Source organism: Elephantulus edwardii, unplaced genomic scaffold (assembly GCF_000299155.1).
Source record: "Elephantulus edwardii isolate Elephantulus edwardi_28Jun2011 unplaced genomic scaffold, EleEdw1.0 scaffold00158, whole genome shotgun sequence".
In the NCBI taxonomy this organism is placed as follows: domain Eukaryota; kingdom Metazoa; phylum Chordata; class Mammalia; order Macroscelidea; family Macroscelididae; genus Elephantulus; species Elephantulus edwardii.
In genome coordinates, this window is record NW_006399908.1 from 7319111 (window position 1) to 7328173 (window position 9063).

The 9063-nt window shown below is 43.0% G+C and overlaps 1 pseudogene; it reads left to right on the top strand.

Moving 5' to 3' along the window:
* Window positions 1-3075: 3075 nt before the first annotated feature.
* Window positions 3076-3931, top strand: LOC102854187 (annotated as a pseudogene).
* The last annotated feature ends 5132 nt before the right edge of the window (window positions 3932-9063 follow it).

A 9063-nucleotide genomic window follows, 5' to 3' on the forward strand; every position in this document is an offset into this window, starting at 1 on the left:
AGCACCTAACAACAACAACAACAACTTCTTCTTTGAGGAGCTATTTCTGCCCTAGTTGTATTTTGAGTGCCTTCTTATTCTGAGGAGCTCATTTCTCACCATATATCTATCAGACATTATTTTTTTTGCCTTTCTTAAAATTTTCATGGACCAATTATCTCAGAAGTAGATAGCCTTTGCTACTTCCTAATCTGTTTTAGCCTGGTCTTTTGGCTGAACTCTGCTCACCATAGGTGAGCTTGCTGGAATCTGAAAAACTATTGACATAGATTCCAGCAACACACAAGCCTTCATAGCATAACAAACTGGCAGGCAAGTGGTAACAACAAGGACGTCATATATGAAGAAAGCAAAATGGCAGAGGAAAAAAATACGGGAAAGAAGGGAAAGTCAATTTGGATGTCTGCTCAAGAATTTTGAGAATCTGAAGTGAAATGAAGAAATAATAAAATAAGAAACCTGAATAGAAAATTTCAAAGGGCAGATGAGAAGACAAGTATAATGAAATGTGTAGTATTAAACTGGAATTAGATAGACAAAAGAGAAAGAACATGTGTGGCGTTTCTCAAGCTGAACTGAAAAAAAAAATAGGCTTCAAATCGCAATCATGAAGCCAAGTATTTGACATTGTTGTTTTTGTTTGAGTCATGTGCAACTCATAGCAACTCTACGAACAGAAGATCTAAACCCTATTCTTTCCTGTGTCATCCTCACACTTCCTGACACACAAGAGCCCATGCAGGAGTCATTGTGTCAATCCACCTGGTCGATGGTTTTCCTCTCCTTCACTGACCCTCCACCCTTCTTAGCATTATGGCCCTCTCCAATGAATAGTACCTCCTAGAAACATGCTCAAAGTATATAAAGCATAGCTGCATCATTTTTACCTCCAAAGAGCACTCCAGCTGCACCAACTCCAAGACATATTTGTTCTTTTGGTCATTCATGAGCTGTTCAGTGCTCTTCTCCAACACCACAGCTCAAAGGCATCCATTCTTCTTCTGTCATTCCTCAGACAGACATCATTAGTCCTCAATAATTTGGAGAGGTCCCTAAATTCAGATTTTCCCAATGCAGTGTGTCTCCTTATTTCCCGATTGCTGATACTAAGGGTGTTGATCTTGAATCCAAGTAAGATGAAGTTGTCAACAGTTTCAATCTCTTTTCCATCCATCATGGTGTTGTCTATTGGTCCAGTGGCAAAAATGTTTGTTTTCTTCACACTGATATGCAATCTAGACCAAAGGCTGCATTCCTTGCTCTTCTGCAACAAGTGCTTCAAGTCCTCCTCCCTTTAAGCAAGCAGTTATTTTACATGTTTTACAATGTTGTTATTAACTGTCAACTCATAGTGACCCTGTGAACAATAGATATGAACCTTGCCCTATCCCATACCAACAGCAAGATCTCAGCCATGCTGCAGCCCGTGGTTAAAGATCCTGTGCCAGTCCATCGCATTGAGGATCTTCCTCTCTCTGTATGACCCTCCATCTTTCCTAATATGATGCCTTATTTCTGAGGACTGGGACCTCCTGAGAACATGCTCACAATGTGACACAAAGTTTCACTGTCCTTGCTTCTAAGGAGCACCCAGGCTGCCTTTCCTCCAAGACAGGTTTGCCTGTGCTTTTGACTGTTCATAGGCTATTCAGTACTTTCTTTCACGCTGCACTTTAAAGACAGTGACTCAGATTTTCTTTTTTTCTCAGTCTGTTATGATGTTGCCTTTTGGAGGTGAGGATTTTTGCTTTCTGATGTTGGCATGTAATCCATATTGAAGACTGGAGTCTTTGATCTTCTGAAGTATTTCAAGTCCATGTACTTTGCACGTTCTATGTCCCAATTATTAATTGCTGTTTATAGCTACTCCACAGTTTTTAAATATTTTTCAATCAGATGGCTCTATCACAAGTGCCCTAACAGAGTTCCTCTATTTTTCACATAATTTCAAAGGCCTGATGTTTTAGAAGTGGATGGTTCTTAATCTCTCTTAATCTGGAAGCTCTTCAGGCTTGCAAACACAATCTTCCTGAAGATGATTCAAAATCATCTAGAATACTGCATCAGCCGAGAACTTCTAAACTTTCAAGATCATCTTAGAAAGAAGCTACAGCACCAGGGTTAACATTGCTAATGTCAGATGGATCTTGGTTAAAAGTAAAGAAGACCAGAAGGATGTCTACATGAGTTGTATTGACAATGAAAAAGGCATTTAACCATGTAGATAACAAATCATGGCTAACATTGTGAAGAATGGGAATCCCAAAACACTGAATTGTGGTCATGTAAAACCTAGACCTAGACCAAGAAGCTGCCATCAAACAGAACAAGAAATCACTGCACGGTTTAAAAGAAAAAGAAAAAAAAAGATGTTTGCATCAGTGCTTGTATCAGTGTTTGTACCTTTTCTCTGTACTTATTCAATCTACCCTTTTGGTTTGAATTTGGTTCAGTTTCAATCTGAAGATGAAGAAAATGGAAACAAGTCCACGAGAACCAAGATAGGATATTGAGTCTATCCCACCTGAATTTAAAAATCATCTTAAGAATAGATTTGAAGGATTGAAGACCAGTTAATCAAAGACCAGATGAGTTGTGAGAGGAGATTAAGGAAGAGAGTGCCATAAGCACAGCAAAAGATCACTAAGTAGTCAGAGAAGAAAGAAAAGACCAAAATGTATGTCAGAAGAGACCCTTAACATTGCATTGGAGCACTGAGAAGCCAAAACAAAGGGAAGAGATGCTGAAGAAGTAAGAGTCGATCAAAAGATTTCAAAGCCCCATTCGGGAAGGGACCACGGTGGTCCATCCAGCATACTCTGAAGAGGAACATAGCCTGCTGCACGCTGACAGCAATGGTTACACGAACCTTCCTGGTGTGGTTCAGCCCAGCCACCGGCCCACCGAGCGCCACTAAGGCCAGAGTCCACCCTCAAAGCATGGCAGCAGCAACTTAACCCAGTCTCGTGGGCTGGTGAAGGCCTCTGGCCAGCAATCCTTGACGCTCTTTGTCGATCCTCGGATCTGCCAGCCCAGAGGCGACGAGGATACTATCCCTTTAAAAACCTCAATTCCGAGATCCTCTGTGCAGCCCTTTGGGGCATCACCTTGCTGGTGGGCACTGAGAACGGGCTGATGTTGCTGGACAGAAGTGGGCAGGGCAAGGGGTACTGCTCACTGGGCAGCGGTGCTTCCAGCAAATGGAGGTGGTGCTGGAAGGCCTCAGCTTGCTTCTTCCCATCTCAAGAAAAAGGAATAAACTGCGAGTATATTACCTGTCATGGCTCCAAAAAGTGGAGAAGAAGCAGGGCTGGACCACCGTGGGGGACATGGAGGGCTGCGGTCACTATCGCGTCGTGAAATACGTGCATATGGAGTCATTGCTCTGCAGAGCTCCGTGGAGGTGTGCACTTGGGTCCCCAAACCTTAACCTCAAGTTCAAGGCCTTCACAGACTTCCCACACCACGCCGTGCTGATCGACCTCAAGGTCATCTCTGGTTCCAGTGCCAGCTTCCACGCAATGGATGTGACTGGGGAACAGCTATGACATCGACATCCCTTGACACATCCAGAGCCAAATCACACCCCACGCCATCATCTTCCTCCCCAACACTGATGGCATGGAGATGCGGCCGTGCTAGGAGGACGAGGGCGTGGACATCAACACTGAGGATGTGGTGCCCAGTGGGGAGAGAGGCCCGCACTGTGGCCGACATCTCCTCCAACCAGATGATAGGGTGGGGCAAGAGAGCCACACTGGCCACCTGGCGGGGGCCTTCATGCACAAATGAGCCCAGAGGCCCAAGTTCCTTTGTGAGCTCAAAGACAATTGTTTTTGTTTTGTTTTGTTTTGCTTTTTCCTCAGTTCGATCCGGAGGCAGCAGCCACGTTTACTTCATGACTCTGAACCGTAACTGCATCGTGACCTGATGATGGGCCTTGAGCTAGGGCTGCCCCGACTGGACCTAGCTCTCCTCATTCAGCCAGACTTCCTAGCCCGCCCCTCATTCCCTTCCCTGGGCTTGTGCTTTTTACTGGTTTGATTCATGGGAGCCCGCTGGGAACGTGACCTCCAACCTGAGGCTTTTGTGATCACGTGACTATCCTCTTTTCCAACATTCTCTCCCTAAAATTGTGCATGTCCCCGGCTTCTGGAGACAGGCACAGCTTTCCCTTGTCAGGCACTGAGTGGGCCCAGTCACCCCTCCTTTCCTCTCCTGGAGAGGAGAGTGAGTGGGCCGGGACTCCTTCCCACTGCTGTTGGCTGGGCTGGGCCTTGGGCCGGGCCTTGGGCCCCTTCATTTGCACGCCAGGGGAGCTGGCTTCCCCCTTGAATGAACCAGACCCTGGAGCAGGCACTGGGTTTTAAGGGGGTCACCTGCCACTCCAGGCAGAGGTGGGGACCATTTCCTCATTTTCAGAAATCACTTTAATGATTACCCTTCCCCCAAACCACAGGGAATGGAGAGGGCACCACCCCCTACCCCCCACTCCTCCATGCCCCCCAACCCCACCAGCCAAAACATTAACTCTTTCCACTCCTCATCTCCTAGCTTCAGCCCTTCCTGGTGGCGGAAGGGAACTGGGAGCTCTCACCCCTCCCTCTTGCTTGCATCTTTATATAGTATGAACAGCAAGTAGCCCCTCTTCAACACCACCCCTCTTTAATGTAGTGGCCTTGGCAATCTGTTTGTTGATAAAGACAATTCAATCAGAAAAAAAATAAAAGGCAGCTCAGAAAGACAAAGCAAACTACTACAATGGAATGTGTAGAGATCTAGAATTTGAGAATAAAAAGGAAAAAACCCACTCAACATTTCCCAAGCTGAATCTGAAAAACAAATTCAAGTCTCGAGTTACAATAACTAGGGATGCTGTGGACAAAATCTTGAATGATCCAGGAAACCTCAAAAGAAGATGGAAGAAACATACAGAAGTCACTCTACCAAAAAGAATTGGCTGACAGAGAACTATGTTGAGAAGTACTATATAACAAGCTGCACTGAAGGCATTGACAAAAAAATATGACCCCACGAATCAATGGGAGAGTGATTGAAATGTTTCAAGTGATAGATGCAGCCTTGAATGTACCCAGCAGTCTATACCAGGAAATTTGGAGGATAGCTGCCTCACCAACTAACTGAAAGAGACCCATATTTGTTCCTATTCCCAAGAAAGATGGTCCAACAGAATGTGGAAACTATCAAACAATATCATTAATATCACATGGGAGCAAAATACTGCTAAAGACCATTCAAAAATGAAACGCAGAACAATACACAGATACAGAACTGCCAGAAGTTAAAGCAGGATTTAGAAGAGGCCAGGACACTATCATTGCTGATATCAGATGGATCCAGCTTGAAAGTAACAAATTCCAGAAGAATGTCTATTTATACTTTATTGATCATGCAAAGGCATTTAACTGTGTAGATCATAACAACGTACGGCTAACATTGAGAAGAATGGAGTTGATTTTCTGGGTTCTCAATTCTCTTCCATTGATCTATGTGTCAGGAATCTATGGGATATCAATTAACTTGTTTCAATCAACAGATGTAGCCCTGGATGTGCTCACTAGTCTACGCCAGGGGTTTGTAAAGATAACTGTCTGGCCAATGGATTGGAAGAAATCTAGTTACTGGGTCAGAAACCACTCATAGCTGATCCTCCAACTGATTTTTCAGAGGCAGTAAATCACATGGAAAGAGATTGGCGATCGTTCTCGGGCAGAGCAACTGGTGAATTTAAACTGTGTGCCTTTTGGGATTGCAGCACAGCTTCTTACCTCTAGGCTACTACAAGTATAATTAAGTAGTCTAAGATTCCCATTCTTCTCAGTGTTAACCCTACTTTGTTATGATGCACACAGTCAAATGCATTTGCATAGTCAATAAAACACAAATGGACATTCTTCAGGTATTTTCTGTTTCAGCCAGGTTCTATCTGGCATCAACAATGATATCCTTGATGCTACAGCCACTTCTAAACCCATCTTGAACTTCTAGAAGTTCTCTATGTACTGTTTCCAATATGGTATATTACTTCTGTTTACCTCCTATGGTTCCAGAAGTTCAAGATTATGTGTTACTGATCCTACAGAAAAGAAAAAATATTCATACAGCTGTGGGATCAGATTGATTAATGGGAACACGTTTTAGTCATACTAAACATAAAATAAAGCTCCAGGAATTGATGGAATGCCAGCTGACATATTTCAAAAACAGATGCTGCCCTGGACATGCTTACCAGGTTGTGCCAAGAAATCTGGAGGACAACTGCTTGGCCAAATGACTGGAAGAGATCCATATTTATTCCCATTTCAAAACAAGGTGACCCAACAGAGTGTGGAAATTATTGAACAATATCACTCATATCACAAGCCAGCAAAATCCTGCTGAAGATTATCCAGAAATGACTGAAACAGTACATTGACAGAGAACCACCAGAAATACAAGCAGAGTTTAGAAAAGGCCGTGGCACTAGAGACATTATTGCCAATGTCAGATGAATCTTGGCAGAAAGCAAAGACTGCCAGAGATATATCTATCTATTTCATTGACTATGCAAAGGCATTTGACTGTGTGGATCACAGCAGATTGTGGTTAACCTCAAGAAAAATGGGAATCCCAGAACACTTAATTGTGCTTATGCAAAACCTATACTTGGACCAAGAAGCAGTCCTCAGAACCAAACTGGGAGACACTACAATGGTTCAAAATTAGGAAGGAAATGCATCAGGGATGCATCCTCTCTCCACACCTTTTCAATCTACATGCAGAACAGATTGTTTAGGAAGCCAGGCTTTATGAGGAGGAATGTGGCATCAGGATTGGAAGAAGATTCATCGACAACCTATATTATAGAATTGTCACAACTTTGCTTGCTACTGAGGAGGACTTAATGTACTTACTGTAGAAGGACTGTAGTGTTCAATATGGATTGAAGCTCAACATCAAGAAGACAAAAATTCCCACCACCAGGCCAATTGGCAGCACCACTGATGGATGGAGAAGAGATTGAGGCTGTTAACAGTTACAGCTTGCTCGGCTCCACAATCATCACTCTTGTCACCAGCAGTCAGGAAATCAAAAGATGAATTGCATTAGGTAAATTTGCTGGCAGGGACCTTTCCAGAGAACTGAGACAAAATGATGTCAGACTAGAGACTAAGGTGTACCTGATCCAGTCCATGGTCCTCACTATTACTTGCTATACATCAAAGAACTGGATAATGACTAAGGAGGATAAAAGAACTGATAACTTTGAGTTGTGGTGCTGGAGAAGAGTCTTTAACATATCATGGATTGCCAAGAAAATAAATGGGCCTGTCTTGGAGAGGGTGAAACCAAGTTTCTTCTTAGAAGTTAGGATTTTGAAGCACTCTTTTACATACTTTGGGCATGTTGCCAGGAGGGACTGATATTTTAAGAAGGACATTATGTTTCGAAGGGTGTAGGGACAGTGCAGGAAAGGAAGACCCCGGATGAGATGGATTGATACAGTGACTAGGGCAATAGGAGTAGCTGTGTCAGAGTCAATGAGATCAGTTCAGGACAGGGCAGGTTTCAGAGCTGCTGTACTTGTATAGGATCGCTATGAGTCACAGATAGAAGGAGAATTGTTGCCTTTGAGCTGTGGTGCTGGAGAAGAGTATTGAATGTACCATGGACTACTAGGAAAACAAACAGATTCATCCTGGAGAGGGTTAAACCAGGCTGCTCCTTGTAGGCAAGGATTCTGGGGCTTCATCTGACATACTTTGGACATGTTGTAAGGAGGGACCAGTCCTTGGAGAGGGACATCATACTTGGGAGGGTGGAGGGACGGTGCAAGAGGGGAAGACCCTCTATGAGGTAGATTGATTCAGTGACTAGGATAATCGGGATGGGTGTGTCAGAGGCAGTGCAATTGGCACCAGATAGAGCAGGGTTTAGGGCTATTGTACATAGGGTCGTTATGAGTCGCAAGCGACTCAACAGCACACAACAACAACAACAACGTGAGTCACAGACAACTCAGTGGCACATAAGAAATATAGAATAGATGCTTAATGATTACTGTACAAACCTAAGACAACTATTTGCTTATAGCTACACCCCTCAACACAGACATCAAATATTTGGGTTTTGGGTTTTTGGGTTTTTTTGTTATTATGTACCATCAAGTCAGAGCCAACTCATAAGCTAATCCTCCAGAAGGTTTTCAGAGGTGGTGAATTGTAAAGGAGGAGATTGCTCATCTTTCTCCCACGAAGCAGTTATTGAATTTGAGTTGTGTACCTTTGAGTTTGCAGTACATATCCTTACCACAACTACCAGAGCTCGCTAAATTATTTGGTATCTCTAAATCCTAAGTCCTGCTCAAGTGAGATCGACTTTGTTTATCATAGGAATTCCAATGTGTGGTGCTCAAATGTCAATGTTCTTCACACTTTTAAGGAGTACCTAAGGATCTTTCTATATCTTTTCATAATTTATGGATATCATACGTACCTACTTAATTTCTATTACCTTTTACATTTATTGATCTCACTTTTATTCCCTAATTTAATTTCAGTAGAGTTGTTGGAGAAGAGTATTGACTATATCATGAACTGCTAAGAAAACGAACAAGTTCTTCCTGGAGAGAGTCAAACCAGGCTGCTCCTTGGAGGAAAGGATTCTGAAGCTTTATCTGACATACTTTGGACATGTTGCAAGGAGGGACCAATCCCTCCTTGAAGGACATGATGCTTGGGAGGATGGAGGGATAGTGCAGGAAAGGAAGACCCTCTATGAGGTGGATTGATTCAGTGACTGGGGTAATTAGGGTAGATGTGTTGGAGACAGTGAGATTGGCACAGGATAAAGCAGGGTTTAGGGCTGTTGTACATAAGGTCATTATGAGTCTCAAGTGACTCGATGGCACATAACAACAACAGAGTTCTTGAAAAAAGTAGATGTAAATCTATGAATTCAATCATATATATATATATATAATATAGAATTCATTATCATCATTATTATTATTGTCATTCCCATTGTTTTTGTGGGCTTTTGAATGCACTACAATTCATATCT